Source organism: Cupressus sempervirens, chromosome 11, assembly GCF_028749045.1.
Source record: "Cupressus sempervirens isolate cs-2001-9-10 chromosome 11, ASM2874904v1, whole genome shotgun sequence".
Lineage (NCBI taxonomy): Eukaryota > Viridiplantae > Streptophyta > Pinopsida > Cupressales > Cupressaceae > Cupressus > Cupressus sempervirens.
Genome location: NC_143128.1, coordinates 276,471,688 through 276,487,321, shown reverse-complemented (window position 1 = coordinate 276,487,321; position 15,634 = coordinate 276,471,688). Strand labels below are relative to the sequence as shown.

The window sequence follows — 15,634 nt, the reverse complement described above, 5'->3', positions numbered from 1 at the left end:
CAAGAAGGGTTTACAAAGTTTTCTTGGTAGAATAAATTTTGTGAGATGTTTCATACCTGATATTGCTAATCTTTTGAAGCCTCTAATAGCAATGTTAAAGAAAAATACAATTTTCAGCTAGACAAAGGAGGGGAAGCGTTGTTTTGAAGCAATTAAAGAGTCCTTGTCTGCTGGCCCTGCCTTGATTAATCCAGATTTTACTAAGGATTTTATATTGTATGCCTATGGCAGTTTTGACGCCATTTCAGCAATGCTGGTACAAAAAAATGATGAAGGTTTGGAGCAACCTATCGCGTTTTTCAGCAAAGGTTTGCAAGATTTCGAACAAAGGTACAACTTTGTTGAAAAGCATGTTTTTGCTGTCATTAAAAGCCTTAAAAAATTCAAACCCCTGGTTTCCAACAGCAAAATTCATCTAATGGTTTCTCATCCAAGCGTGAAAGAATTTTTGTTAAGCAAAGATTTAAATGAGAAAAGAGCAGGCTGGATTACTCGGGTGATGGAGTATGATGTTGATATCCATATCACCAAACTGGTTAGGGGCAAGGGATTATGCGAACAGTTGGCAGAAAACAGCTTTCAAGAGGTAGAAATCCACCAAAATCTGTTGCTGGTTGATAATAATTAGGTTGAAGGTAATCAATCGGACTGTTGGTTGACTGAAATGACACATTTTCTGCAAACAGGGGAGTGTCCTTTGAGGTTGGATAGAGCGAAACGCAGGTATTTCAGACTTCAATCAATTCCTTATGTCTTGGTTCATGATGTTTTGTTTAGAAAAGACCATAGTGGTATGTTATTACGTTGTATAAGTGCTGATCAGACCAGCAAGATCCTGGAACAGTTTCATGATGAAGGGGGTCACTTTTCCCCAAAGACGACAACTTATAAAGTGTTGAGGGCAGGATTCTATTGGCCTGATCTGTTCAAAGATGCCCATAGCTGGTCAAGAAAATGTCAAAAATGTGCATTGTTTGCTGGCAAGGAAAGGCTGGCAGCCTTACCCTTGAAACCGATTTTGGTTGAGCAGCCATTCATGAAGTGGGGTATTGATTTCATAGGCCCAATTAATCCAAACTCTAGTTCAGGTCACAAGTGGATTCTCATAGCTACGGATTATTTTACAAGATGGACTAAAGCAGTAGCGTTAAGAGAGGCAAATGAATCAGCTGTACTTAATTTTTATGATGAGTTGACCACAAGGTTTGGTGTTCCTGATTCAATCATTTCTGATAACGCATTAGCCTTTGTGGGAGCAAGAGTGTCTGAATGGGCGCTAAAGAAAGGTATATATCTGAATACCTCATCAAACTATTACCCTTAAGGTAATGGTTTGGCTGAAAGTACAAATAAGAACCTTTTAAGGATTATTAAAAGAGCGTTAGAGGAGAATAAAAGAAATTGGCATGCAAAGTTGAAATCTGCCTTATGGTTTGATAGGATTACTCCTAAACGAATTATTGGAACATCTCCTTACATTCTAGTATACGGGAAAGAGGCCAAGTTACCTGTTACTACTGAATTTCCTGCGTTACAGCTTGCTGATCAGCTGATATTGTTTGAAGAACAGGATCCTCTTAAGCTAAGGTTTGCCAAATTAATGGAGTTAGAGGAGAAAAGGAGCAAGGCACTGCAGGAAATGGAATACCAGCAGCTACAGGTGAAGAGAACATTTGATAAAAAGGCAAAAGATCGTCATTTCAAAGAAGGAGATATGGTGCTTGAGTGGGATGTACTTAAGGCAAGACCAGGGCAGCGTGCTAAGTTTGATCACTTTTGGGAGGGCCCTTTTCAGATTGTTGAATGCAAGAAGCACAATGCTTTCCAGCTTGCCACTATTCAAGGAGATGTTCTACCGATTCCTGTTAACGGGATTCACCTCAAGGCTTGCTTTGAGGTATGATTCTATTTCTGTTTGTTTTCTAGGTTAGGTTTCATGCTTTCAATAAATGCATCTGCATATTAGTTTAAAGTTTTCCCTAAAGTGCTGTCCAAGCACATGTCGGTTTTTGTTTCCTTTCCTAGAGTAGTTTCCTTTTTTGTTCCTTAGGTTTTAGGGGTGTCAAGTTGCTGGTTTGGTCGTTTCATATCATACTCACCCACCTCAATCATGCACACTAATGCATGGATTGAACACATACATGTAGGTTAGTATACGCATGCATATGCATACGCCTAGGGCTGCATTTTCTAAGTCATTTTCAGTTTCACTTTCATACATACCTGGCAGCCATAACCATACACACACACACACGTATACTAATCACCTGCACCCATCCAATTCACACATTTTTATGCATGATTGGGATGGATAACTATGTATTCAACTTCTAAAGTTGATGCTACAGTCTGATCATGCATAAAAATGAGTCTAATAATAACCTGTCAGTTATCATTAGACTCATTTGCATACATCCCAACCCATATCAGCAACTTTAGAAGGTCATCTTAGGTCTGGTTTAGGTCCAAGGAATTCATTTTTCAGACTCTAAATGCCCAATGGATGTCAAAGGCAACTGATCAATGTGTCTAGCAGGCAAACAGTCAGCAAAGGTCGCCAAAATGTTATTCATTTTTTACACGTGCTCAGATGAAGGAAGACACATGCTACTTATTTTCAAAGTAAAATTCAGAAGTATGCATTAAAGTAAGATATTATATTCATTCTGAAATAATATTCAGTATTTGCGTAATAGAGCAAATCATGAAAAGAATTTAAATGCTGAAAGTAATTTTCTCCCACACATTTGACTGTGAGAGTAGTCCCTACGTGCTAATATACACCTATACTCTATTGAAATCAGTAACATGAAAGAAGAGTAAGAGGAGAAAAAGGTCATGAGCACCAGTCATTGCCTGTAATGACTGGTGAAGTGGCATCCATCCGCATCCACCTTCTTGTTGTTCTGGACTTCGCCCTTTCCGTGCTTCCAATCCCTGCATCCACAAAAGAGAATAGGTTAGATCCAATGGATCTAAGCAATACTGATAGCTCACTTCATCTCACTTTCATCATCCTACATGCTATTCATCTCAGTAAAATACAGGCATACATCAGCAATTAGAGAGATCAATTGGAAAAAATTAAAGTATTAAAGGGACAATTCATCTTTGTTTTGAAACCTTTTACTTATTAAGAGCTGGTGAAAACAAGACAGGTGTAGCAGATAGAGATTGATATGCAAATTAATAGCAGAAAAATATAAGTATCAAAGGGACAAACTAGCCTTAGTCTGAAACCTTTTACTTAAAGCAAGTGTAAAAGCAATAAAAGCATATCAAGAAATGCATAAACAACTAAAAGAGAGCAGAGTGAGCAAATCAAATATCATTATCAGATAAGGATCAGAGCAGGTAGCTAGTAGAGGTCTGAATTTTAAGAAGTATGATATGTGGTGTAAAAAGGAGAAGGAACGGATGTTATAGAAACGTGCTATTGATGCAAGCAATGTTCAAAGATTTTACTAAAATCTTTTGTGACGTAGGATTTCATACACAGCAAAGAGGCAAAACATCAACTCTAGTATGAATCTTTCCTTTCAGTAAAGCGAAAACAGGTTAAGCAATATAATCAATATAATCAATGCAGTACCTCAATATATTTTTTGGCAAGAAGATACGGTGTCTGTTTTTCATGCACAGCAGGCAACTTTCAGCAATGAAAGTAGGGACTGATAGAGAAAATCTGGTGTGACAGCTGAAAGAAAACTCTCATTAATTTTGTTCAAGCACCAATACAGAGTTAAAGCAAATGGAGTATCACAGTCACATACAGGTTTCTTGCAAATGGCTTAATGAAATGTCATATGAAGCTGAGGAAAACAAAGGGGGAATTCATGGATATTTCAATCACAGTAGAAAATCTTTTCAAAATATAACACAGGTTTGAGAGAGGTATAGCATCTATATACTTGATAGCCTACAACAGAAACAGAAGGTGGGAAAATGCTTAAAAGGACAAAACAAGCGGGAAACTCATTATAAACCACAAATCTGAGGTAGGTTTGAATATTTTTGTAAGTTTTAGAACCCGGATGGAGAAGGTATAGCTACAACCCGACTTGGTAAAATGATGTATAGGTATTGTATCTTTTAGCTTGATAAATCCTTTTCAAAACTTAGTAAATGGTGCCCAGATACAGAAAAAGAAAGAAAAGATGAACAACTGGAATCATTTTTCTTAGATACCCATGAAGCAAGGAAATTTCCACAAGGAGATGAGGAGGAAAAGGATAAAACCCAGCTACAGGTTTTGCAAATATTTTTATATATAGCAACAAGAAGGATTTTAAGACAGCTGTAGTTCATTTTTATATTTATGCTTATCCATGAAACGAGCTAAGAACAAAAAGAGAAGAGAAACTTACTTTCAGCTTTTAAGTGCCAAATAAAACCATGGCTACAGAAAAGCCCCTTTATTTTTCATACCAAATGTGTATCTTCAGCCATGCTAACAGCAAAGGAAGTAAAGGAACTTTAAAGACTCAGCTAAAGGAGAGACAAATTAAGAAGAAATACGGGTTCAGCTAAAAAAAAAAACATGCTCAAAATACCAGTCGGCTTTCTTTAAAACCATACACTTTCATGCTGGAAAGTCACAGATACGCCAGAATAGAAGCCAAAGAAGCACATTCACCAGTAAAGGCCGAATACAGCAGCGTAATGCACCAAAATGGCGTCTGAGCAACAGAGAAAAGCATAGGAAATGAACTCCATGGCGGCTAGGGTTTCATTTTTAACCCAGCCGCGGGTTTTGCTTCCTATCACAAGCTCTTGCATTCGAAATAACAAAAATGAAGACCTTGTTCCTTTTTATCAAATCCATAATCGTATTTGATAAGCATTTCGGGTCCGAAGGTTAAGCGGTGAAGATGTTTTGTTTAAAACATTGTTTTATTTATCTTACTCAACCTTTGTAATTCTTAGTTTATTATTTTAATTGCGCATGCTTCAAGTGGAATTATTATTTTATAATTGATTTTATGCAATTCAATTATTTAATAATAAAACTCATGTGATTAAAATAATAAATGATGAATTAAAAGTGTATAAGGAAAGGCACTTTGTATTGTGATATTTTAGATTTATTCTTGACTTATATTATTATTTTTAATTGCATAAACATACAAAAGGGATTGTAATTATTATTTTTATAATTGATAGTCTTATAAATCAATTATTAAAAATAATAAACATTCATGCAATTAAAAATAATAAAGTCTAGAGTCAAGGCAAGCTAAAAGGGGGCAGCTGCAGTTGATATTTTTAGACGCCCAGTTCAGACTGAAGACTTCAGAGTGCATTATGGAGTGATTTTTGGCAGTTTGGGGAGCTTTTCTAGTTTTTCTCATGCATGTATGGTGGAACCTCAGTTTGGGGTATTTTGAGCATTTTTTTTTGGAGTTTTAGTGGTTTTTAATAATGAGTTAACTCATTATTTCGAGGGAGCTTTTCCTGTTTGGAGACAGTGTATTCATGATTTATACTCCTCTTATTTTGGAGGGGGAGGTTCAGATGGGGGGAAGAAGTGCTTATGTGATTCCCATCCTTAGCATTTTTTGTCGGGGTTTTTCTGATCCATATGCAGATGTACTGTTTTTGAGGCCTTTGATCGAAATAAAAGTTTTCCTTGGGACCAAATTTGGAGTTAACAGATTAAGTTGTATGCGTGGAGGTGATTGATATTATTCAAATTGTGTTTTTCATAATAGACCTGTCTGAATGATGTCTTATCTTGTATCTTCTTTATTCGAAATAGCTGTTCATAAGTTTTGAGTTGTGTTTTCGTTATTGATATATTCGATTGTGAATCAATTTTCCTTTCGTATATTTTCAAGTTATAAACCTTCTCTTAAATTATTGATATGAATTAGCAGATCTTCAAAAAAGGGTTTCTTGTGATTGTCTTATCAAAGCTTTCATTGTGTCTAAGGTATAGCAGTGATTTGTGTCATCATCTTGGTGTATCACCTTAGTTCTTTAAGTTTTCCGTGTTTAGGCTATTTTTCTCCCCTTTTCCTCTGAAAGTTTATTTTTTCCATTAAAGCAAGTAAGGTATCAGATACATCATATAGGAACCGGCCTAGAATCCGGAGGTTCAGTCAAGTTACAAGTTACCCACAACTTTTGGCTGATCCCATGTTTCTTCAAAATCGCTGCAAGTTTTAGGACTTAAGGCAATTTTTCAGGGTTCAGATTTGGGAGATAACAATAACAAATCAGTTGATAAGACTGGATAATATCCCCTTCACTTTGTGCTCAATTAGATCTAGTAATGCATTCCTAGAGGTGACCTTGAAAAAGGCTTTCATCACAATCAAACATATACATGTGATAAACAAGATGCATTAGTACCCAGATGCTGGTTTTTAATCCCAAATTTAGTCAGAAGACCAAAACTGTTCTACTACTATGATTCATATTAAAGCTGATATACATAAGAAACCATAGTTCCCAAAAAATGAATATTTTCAAGGTTTATTTCAAATTTTTTACTTGGTTATCCATCATACATCAAATCATGAAGTGCGTAGTGTTGAAGTTTGTAGCTGCAACAGAGATCTTCATCTCTGATTTTATGAGATAGAAATATGTTTGTTATGATCGTTATGGTCATCTTCAGCTGAAAGAGATGTTTGTGATTATATTTAAGTTAATATTATGCTAAAAGACATGTGTCATATGTCATGCAAAAAGGCATGCATATGGAAATGTGAAGTGTTAAATATGGGAAAATATGAAGGGTCTTATTTTTGGGACTCAGAGAGACATTTGTGTGAAAGTTGAATAGTCTTATGCAATCTATATAAGTGATTGCTTGGTATATTGTAAATCATCAAGTGGAAAGCCATGTACTTGAATATTTTATGATCAATGAAAGATATTTTGCGAGTGTGGCTGGGTTTTTCTCTTCAAGTGGAAAGGTTTTCCCAGGATAAATATTTGAGTCTTTTGTGTATTGTTTTTACTCTTATTTGTTGGTTTTTATCTAGTATTTGGGTTAAAACATTAACAAGGTATCAAAGCCTAGTTAATAACAATGAAGGAATACATGAACGATGTAAAGAAGCCTAGGGATGTGTTGTTTTTCAGTATTGTGGCCCTTGTGTTCGCTTGCTTGCTCAGAATGGTGAGAAAGATGATACCAGCTATGACGTTCTCTCTGTCATTATCACAGAAACTTCTTTATTGTAACTAAAGGCCACTCTTTTGCCACGGGAATGCAAAGATGGAGTAGTTTTTATCATCACTTGGAATTCTTGTGCAATAGAAGTCTAGCATGGGTGAACTTTGTGGCAGAGCTCAAATGTGAGCATCATGAATGCTTGACAGGAGTGTGATTGTAGAGACAAATCGGTCAACACAAATCATTTATAGGCAGCTGGCTATCAGATCTGGAAAACCAACATCTACAGTAACCCCAAATCATAGGATAATGGAATAGCTGGGTGGTATTTTTCTTTCACTATGTCTGGTTGTTAAGGTGGTCATCCCCTTTTCTTTGGATATTTTCATCTCTTGTGTTTGTTGGGCATCTAGAGAAGCTTTATCTGTGTAGTTGTGCTTGAGGTTTTTCTGCTAAGAGAATAGAGTGTTGAATCACAACATATCTTGGGGCTTTCGATTCTTTGGTAAGATTGGTTCCCTTGCTACTCTCTACATTTTTCCTTTTGGTCCATGCATGCTTAGTTGGAAAGTTTATTGTGCATCTTTAGTGGTGATGAAAGCCTACCTTTCATTGGTTGAGTGAAGGCAAATTATTATTTTATGTTTGTTCTTGCAGTATTTTCTTTGTCTCACCATCTTGAAGTTCGTCTTTTCTAGGCAATCCATATTGTCTATTGTCTTCATCATATGCGTATGAGGTTTGTGATTGGAGTTGTTTTGTTATCATGTTCTATATATTGGTCGGCAGAAAGAGTCGTCGTATTTTCCACGATCATGTTTAGTTTTATCGTTTTTAAATGTTTATTATTTCTGGTTCGAAAGGATGAAGAATCTCTTCGCTTTCACTTTTTTGTCACTACCTTCTTTCTTTGTTTTCTAAAGGCATTCTATCTTTGGTCTTGTGTGATGTATCTATTATTCCATGTGTAGTCTTAGGAAAGAGTTTTGGTATAGTAGCTTCGATATTGTTTATGTCAGATTTGTTATGATGTCTGGACATTTGAGTTGTAGTAGCATCATGTCGAAAAGAGATCCTTGTACTCTCAAGAATTGCTTGATCTTGAAAACAAATATGAGCATTGCGATCTATGCTTGTACCTTTTGCATGAATGTCAAGAAGTTTCATAGTTGAGAATGCACGTCCGATTGCTCCTATTGATGGAAGTGACTTATGATATTCTCCGATTAATTTTGGCAGAGAGCTTTCTATTACAACCATCGACTCTTTCTTGATTACGTTTGGAACAGCTGAACACCGTTTCATTTGATCTTTGTCTATTCTTTGGAGGGAAGTATTCCTTTTGGATGTTTGATATATCCCAAACGGATATTGAACTGATTTCTTCCTCAAAATAACATTCAGAACATTAACATATGACATTGCATTATAGAAACCAGCAATATAAGCCCTCGGAAAATATCTATTAAGATATTTTACTAGTTGTTTCCGCAAAACTGATATTCAAAACTTAAATATAGGCAACATGTATTATGGAACATCACTATAGAAACCAGTAGATTCTCAAATAGTTATTAACCTGTTTTTTCTCAGTATAGTATTCAAGATTCAAGCATATGGAAATGCATTATAAACAAATAGTCAACTCTCATAAAATTCCTTAAAACATGTTATTGCATTATACAACAACAATATAATAACCAGCAATCAAAATCCAATCTTAAACACCATTTTACAGTCAGATTGGAACACTAAGAGAAGAACCTATAAGTGCGTACGAGACACTTGAAATGACGTCTCCACGGACGATGGGTTTGCATCCACTCTCTGCCAGCACAAGGGGCTACGTCCTCACATTGGTTGAAAGCTGAAGCTTTTCGAATAACTCTTGCAAGAGAGAACTGGAATCTAAATCATAAAACCAAGCATACCAAATGAATGAGTCTCTTCTCCTTTTATCCTCACAACTGTGACTCTTCAACTCCCTTCCTGGATTTTCGTCTTATCTCTCCTTGTCCTTTTTAGCCCACTTTATAATATTAAATTGACCTTTTATAATTTGAGTCCACGCTCTCCAAGTCAATTTTAATATTATATAAATGTCTTTAACTTTTCTAATATCCCAAAAAGGGGACATTACAAATCTCCCCTCCTTGAAATTGTTTGTCCTCGAGTAATTAGTACTAGGGTCCCATATGAATCTACAGGTAGCTCTGTAGCCCAATCTAAAAACAAATTCGGCCATACTACGAAGCAAGGTGTCACTTTGCCATCCATCTGTCAACTGGATCCCTAGATCACATATAAATCTATGAAATAACGTTGCACCTGTAAACTGTACAACTTTGATCATCATCTCACCCAGCCTCAAACTAAGTAGAACTACAAAAAAGTCCTCAACAAGCCATAGATACATACAATCAACACCTGGATCCCAAACATTGTTGTCATAACCAGCTGATATGGTGAGGTAGAAATATATTAGTAAGCTATGCATAGCCCAATAGATGGTGACGACCCAACCTAAATTGATGATGTAAGAAATAAGCTGCTCAAAAACTGAAAATAACACCATGGGCATATCAAATACCATACTGTCGTCATCAATCTGGAGAACCTCCGGGTACATAGGTACTATGAATAAGAGTGAAGCTGAAAAACTGTTCCTTGTGATTGAAACATAACTCTCATCAATACTCCACCAAGATCTATCCAATGGCTAATGTAGGAAATCCATCCAACTCCTGTATGGGGTGAAATAGGAAATCATATTTGGATTGATCCAATGACAAGCGACAATAGTCAAATCACTACTCGCATCCTGTGACCAAGATTCACTACTAGGAACCGTACCAAGATTCCATATCCTGAAATCAGAATCTTCCTCTTCATGGCAATCAAAAGGAGTTCCCTCGTTTATCACAAAAAGGGGATTATCGAAAGTCCAATCAGCATCTACTTCAAACAAAGGGTTGTCTACAAGCTGAATGTGATATGAAGTTTTGGCACTTGATCGTTTGGGGCAGCTATCCAAGTCATCCGTCTGCTAAATGCTATCAAGTTCATCAATTACTTCTTGGAAAAACTCCTGCCTCTCTTTACCCTCATGTTCCCGAGAGTGATTCATGATCCTAATCTGATTTTTTTCTTCCTGAAGAGAAATCTGAGCATCATCTAATGCCTCATGAGTATACTCAAGCTCTCTTTTGAGGTCCATAATCTCGTTCCTTTCTTTATTCGATTGATCACTAGATATTTCACCAATCTTAAGAATATAATCCCTATTGGACAGCAAACACAATTAATCTGATTTCATAGTTTCAAAAGCTGTTTTTACGACCTGCAAATTCGTAACAAGCCACTCTCCTTCCACCTCCCTTTGAGCCTTCCGGTAGAGATCCTCAACCAACTTGTGAGTGGTGTCATAATGTATCAAAGATCCCACAACTATGTCTTCATTAACTTTCAGCTAGTTCTTTAAGACATGCATCTCATTATTATCATGTTGATACCACTCATCATCTTTAGTGTCATCTTGGATTGTTCATGGAAGTTAATATCATGTGTATAAGGAACATCTGGTTCATCATACAAGGACTCTAACGTGTTGTTACCTTGAGTACAGCCGGCCTCATCCACATGTTTGTCAAAGCTAACCTCCAAATCATGAACTTAAAAACTTGTATGTTCCTTATCCACAGCTGAAATCATGTTATCTACATTTTCCCTTGCGTTGGTCTAAATTTCTTTAGCCTCTTCTTCGTCATTACAATTCTGACAAACTGGATCGGGTGTGCTAGTGGCCTCACATGTCGAGCAATTCTGTTCTTACCTTATAGGAATTCCTTTAACTTGTAAATCCTTCAAGTTCTTCATTATCAGCTGCAAAACTTTCTTCAACACCACATCATTTTATGTTGTAGTAGATGTTATTTGTATAATCTTATTGAGAAAAGAAGCAACCACAAGGTTAACCCATTTATCTGGATGCTCCATAAACCTGGGTTGGACCAAGGTCACCATTGAAGGTTGTAACGCCCAATTTAAGAGTCTACCATCTGCCTGCTCTGCATTGGTCAAATAAGTTTCTATCTCTTCCAATTTGGAGAGAACATCATTTGACGATTCCATGTGTTCTAGTTGCAACCCAAGTATGTATAGCCAACCCAATAGTTTTTCTTTCTGCAAGCTCAGCTGTTTACCATTAAAGGCATGAAGAAAACACTTGATTTTTCAGACTTTCCATGACTGCTCCAATTACCTGTGCTTTTGCTTGAACCTAAAACTCTCAATATTCATGTTTAATTCCTTATCTTTGTAAATTGCAAGTTGTTCCAACCTCAACTCCAACATCTACCAGCAATATCCTTTCTCATGCATTGTCTGTTCACCAAGGTCTTCGATAACAATCCTCTACTATTGACCACAATTCTATAAAACCTAGCTAATTATTTTATCTAATACTTTCCCTTGCATAGAGTGTACTTAGAAAACTATTAGCTTGCAAATATAACTTCCTATGATGGCACTCACGCACAACTCTACCCAAAATATAATTCCCGACACCTAGAAATGAAAAGTTCAATAAATACTCAAGAAGGTGCCCACAATGACTAATTTTCCCCTAATTGTCTAATCATGTGGTGTTGTCTTTATATATTTCCAATATTGCAATGATTGGATACTATCATTTTATCCCAAATATGCCAATTCATACTATTGTCGTTACGACAAATAACTTTTTCTGCCTCGATTATTTCTTCTAGGCACCAAATCTTGGCGAGTCTCACTGTGATCACTGCCACAATAACACTTAATAATTCATTTGTCGCTGATTGTAACTCCCAACACAAAACGCTTAATAGCCAGTTGTATTTGAATTGGTATTCCCTTTAGCAAATCTTTCTTCACACCAAGAGAAATCTCACTCCATAGATAGGAATGGGGAGTAACGTTTTTTGCGAGATATGAAGTTGTGATCCAAACACATTCCCCTTTGATATAGTATCAAGTTAATACATCGACCACAACCTTTCTTTAATTCACTGTTAGGAAATAGTCATCACATTTGCCGCTACTCCCAGATTGGATCAGATACTCCCTCACAGGAAAATTGAATCAAAGAAATGTAGCTTGATACTATCATTACATTTTCATCGCACCCAGAAAGAAAATAATTTAGTTCAAGCCTGTCAATTCATGCTTATTTGTAACGTCTTCCCCCAGGAATCTATTCGATGCTATGTAACGCTCATTTCCAGAAGTTTTGTAATGACACCAACCAACCTTCTAGAGAATTATGACATTGCACAACCTGCTAGGAGTAATGCTAGATTCATGCAAAAATAATTTATGTGTGCATGTTGGTGTAAGTTTAATTTGCCCAATTCTTTTTTCGGCAATATATGAATTACCAACCACTATTAATGCTTTAGTTCAATAAATATTTTCAGCACCAACAGTAATCAAATATTCTATAATTCACAGTTCCTCATAACAAAATCATTCTTGCCACACTTCATTGGTTATTCGGTTCCTCTTTGCTGTCCAGTTTAACACCCCCAAGCAATCTAACCGCGAGAAATTATATTGTACTGTTTCCAAAAAACTTCAAATGGCTTCTTGTATCCTTGCAATGACCCAATCGTCTTCCAAGGAAGAAACTTCATGGGAATGGGAAAGTTTGAATTGGTTCTTCAGGTCGACCAGTGGCACAATCAATAAATGTGAATTCCAACTCATGTTGTTGAAATCGTCTCCGGTTGCTTGAGCCTGCCTAAACAACTTATTGCTGATACATAGATGAATGGACTCCATTTGCATGAATTATTCAAATGCTATTAATTATGACTACACAGACAAGAAGTCCGCACAGACGAGAAGATGAACCGTTCTTAGATGACTCTGCAGAAACTATAGAGTATCCAAATAGCTATCTTCTCCCACGATAGATGGATTGTCAAATGTTTCCTTGTTAATATTTTACTCCGAATTGCTCAGCCAAAATGAATGTATGGCTTTAAATATTGTGACCATAACTATACCGAAATCCCTTTAAACAAACACTGGTAGTATTACCACAAAACATTAGAAAATATCGCATCCCTAATTAGATAAACTTTAGAAACAAACTCACGGCACAATATTCCTTATATATTCATCGGATCCACCTTAAAACCTTTACTCTACTACCCGATAATATCCAATAGCATCTGCAATTATACAATTTATAAAAGTTCATGGCCTCTAAACAATAAACTTAATTGTTGGCTCAAAACCAAGGTCACCCCAGAGGACAAATTAAATAATGTATGCCAAAACTATGATCTCATTTGATAATAAATTTTAGCGTCAGCCTTCTCATGCCAAAATTATATTACTACAAGTATGAATTCCGCAAAGCTTAGGTTATCGCGAAGGCTTACCTTCATATTAGAATTAATATATTTCATCAAAATATTTTCTGCAAATTGTCTCTAAAGAAAACCCTTCTGTAATTTTTTTCCCTTCACAGGATGGCAGGACTTTTAGCTCTAATACCACTGAAATATCCCAAACGGATATTGAACTGATTTCTTCCTCAAAATAACATTCAGAACATAAAGATAGATAAAATTTAAACGTCCACGAGGCTAAAAAATAGCCTATGGGACAGCAAGACAACTCAAGCAGACTCAAGTAACAATGTTCATTGCTTCTGTAGGATGATGATGAGTCCACCCAATTGCTCAATGTACTCTTCGTTGAATAAGTTATGCCAAGAACTGTCACATATAGTGTCCGCAAATTTATCTCTAGTATTCTTGTAGGCTTCACATTCTAAAATAAAGTGCTGTTCAGTTTCCACTTTTCCAGAATTGCAGAATCTGCAAATTCTTTTTTCCCAAGCCTCCTTTGGCCTCTTCCAACGTCCGGTCTCACAACGAAGTTGGTGAGAGTTGGTTCTCAGCTGAGCAATAAGAATTTTAGCCCTCCAAGAAATGTTGGCTCCTATGTATGCTTTTTGGAGTTGATCACAAGCGGGGTTGAACTCATTTATATAATATAATTTCTTCCTTCCAATCTCGCTTCTCCAATTTCTCTTGTAGAATTTCTCCATGACAAAGAGCTTTATTTCTTTATTATTTGTGGGGCAATTATTGAATTGAATATTCCATTTACTCATCCATTTGATGTTTTGTTGCATCCATGTCCTTTTTCGCTGACATAGTGTGTCACTAAAGACCACTTTAGGCCATCTATCCTCTTCCATTTTTTCGATTCTTTTTAGATAACTTAGAAGGCGAACCATAGCAAGTGCCTCAATAGGAGCAGCCCCCATTTCACTTAGCATGATATCATATGGAACAGTGCTTTTGATTTTAAACTTGCTTGTGATCAAGCGCTTTTGGATTCCTTCGATTTGTTTCCATTGTGCTATAGTAGTGTTGCTGGCCCATAATTCACACCCGTAAAGAACAACTGGCAGCACAAGAAGACCGAACAAGGTTTGAATAGTTTTCTAATCCCACAACTTTGCTTCACGGTACCTATTTTGAAGAGCATAAAAAGCCTTCCACCCACCTAATATCCTTTTATACCTGCAGCTAGACCAGCTTAGTTTTTTGTTGAAATCAATGCCAAGGTATTTATACTCCGCAACTTCTTCAAGAACACTTCCATTGTAATAAAATTTATGTTGGTGTTGTTTTTTATTATTAGAGAAAATCATAACCTTAGTCTTGCTAATATTGACCTGCATCCCCACCATTCCGCAAAAGCGCTCAAGAGAAGATAGATGATCTTGCAAACCATAGGCAGATTTGGCAATTAAAATGAGATCGTCCGCATATAGGAGCAACTTTATAACAAATTCACCTAGCTGAATGCCTTCACCCTTTTGCATGTTTAACCACTCTTCCAGTTTGTCAATATATAAACCAAACAAAGTAGGAGATAAAGGGCAGCCCTGTTTGACCCCGATATCGCTCCTAAAACATTCTGAAATGCCATCTGAAATTCTGATTTTAACTTTTACCTCTTCGTACATCCTATGAACAGCAGCTCTGAGATGCATAGGAATTCCCAATTCTTCCATCCTAAACCAAAGCTTGTCTCTCGGGATGGTGTCAAAAGCCTTTTTAAAGTCGACAAAGCAACAAAATACCTCTTCCTTTTTCTCCCATTCTTTTTCAATAATGTGTCTCAAAGTGACACAGTGATCCACTATCGAGTGCTTTGGCCTAAAACCAGCTTGCCCTTTAGCACATTTATGGTTTTCTTCTGCCCATTTGCTGATCCTAGTTTCTATCATGCTGCCAAAAAGTTTAGCAAAGAGGGGATTGATCATTATAGTCCTGTAGTTGGAGGGATTGTTAACATCACCACTCTTAAAAAGTGGTATTGCAAGGCTGATTGTCCAATCTTTCGGAAACCCTTCTTGGCAAATTTTGTTGAAAATTTCAGTGATGTGCGGTGCAAGAGTTTTCATACCCCACTTGTTGCACTCTTGCACAAGTGCCTCTATCT

General features: G+C 36.5%; 1 protein-coding gene and 1 long non-coding RNA gene across 3 annotated transcripts in view; one reads left to right on the top strand and one right to left on the bottom strand.

Annotated features, from left to right (window-relative positions):
- LOC149529184 (uncharacterized) overlaps window positions 1-15,634 on the top strand; it is a 184,279-nt gene that overhangs the window by 38,382 nt on the left and 130,263 nt on the right. The gene's annotated exons all lie outside the window — the stretch shown is intronic.
- Window positions 2,639-15,634, bottom strand: part of LOC149529185 (uncharacterized) — a 45,941-nt gene continuing 32,945 nt past the window's right edge. Inside the window, exon 5 of one of the 2 annotated variants that reach the window (XR_016358696.1) lies at window positions 2,639-2,937. This is a non-coding gene — a long non-coding RNA (uncharacterized LOC149529185). The remainder of the gene's footprint in view (window positions 2,938-15,634) is intronic. The other variant, XR_016358698.1, reaches the window with a different exon arrangement.